We start from the raw sequence: 1,412 nt of genomic DNA on the forward strand, positions 1-1,412 counted from the left end.
CACCAAAGATCTCTACAATGAAAATTTTAAATTGTTAAAGAAAGAGATTGAGGAAGACATCAGGAGATGGAAGGACCTCCCATGATCATGGATTGGAAAAATTAATATTGTGAAAATGACCATCCTACCAAATGCCATTTATAGATTCAATGCAATGCCAATCAAAATCCCCATGACATACTTCACAGAATTAGAAAAGAAAATCCTTAAATTTGTATGGAAGCACAAAAGGCCCCAGATAGCCAAAGCAACCCTGAGCACAAAGAGCAACACTGGAGGGATTACTATACCAGATCTCAAAGCATACTACAGAGCTATAGTCATAAAAACATCATGGTACCAATACAAAAATAGACACATAGATCAATGGAACATCATTGAAGATCCAAACCCGAGTACAGGCAATTTTGGCCACCTGATATTTGACAAAGGTGCCAAGAACACACAATGGAGGCAAGACAGCATCTTCAACAAATGGTGCTGGCAAAACTGGATCTCCACCTGTAGAAGAATGAAACTAGACCCTTATTTTCCCTCTTGAACAAAAGTCAACTCCAAATGTATCAAAGACCTCAATGTGAAACTCAAAACTCTGAAACTGTTAGAAGAAAACATTGACAGTAACCTATAAGATATAGGTGGAGGACAGGACTTTCTAAATCAGACAGTTGTTCAGGAATTAAGGCCAACAATCAACAAGTGGAACCTCATTAAATTAAAAAGTTTCTGAAAAGAAAATGAAACAACCAAGAAAGTGAAGAGAAAACCCACAGAGTGGGAGAAAATCTTCACACCCAACACATCTGATGGTGGTTTAACATCCAGAATATAAAAAGAACTCCAAAAAACAAAGAATCAAGAAAACAAATGGCCCAAGTGAAAAATGGGCTAAAGATCTGAACAGAGTTCTCAAAAGAAGAAATAAAGATTACTAAGAAACATCTTAAAAAGTCTTCAACATCTTTAGTAATTAGGGAAATGTAAATTAAAACCACCTTAAGACTTCATCTTATCCCAGTGAGACTGGCTAAGATCAAGAGAACAAATGATACCAAAAGCTGGTGAGGATGTAGAGAAAGGGGAATGCTCATTCACTGATGGTGCACGTTTTGCAACCCCTATGGAAAGCAGTGTGGAGAACTCTTACAAATCTAAAAATGAACTACCATTATGACCCAGTTATACCACTCTTGGCATATACCCAAAGGACTCATCCTATTTCAGATACACTTGTACAACCATATTTGTTGCTGCTCTTTTCACAATAGCTAAAAGATAGAAGCAACCTATGTGCTCCTCAACTGATGAGTGGTTATTGAAAATGTGGTACATTTACACAGTGGAGTTCTACTCAGCAGTAAAGAAAGATAAAATAATTAAATTTACAGGTAAATGGATGGATTTAGAATCTG

Source organism: Nannospalax galili, unplaced genomic scaffold (assembly GCF_000622305.1).
Source record: "Nannospalax galili isolate Female #2095 unplaced genomic scaffold, S.galili_v1.0 scaffold498, whole genome shotgun sequence".
Lineage (NCBI taxonomy): Eukaryota > Metazoa > Chordata > Mammalia > Rodentia > Spalacidae > Nannospalax > Nannospalax galili.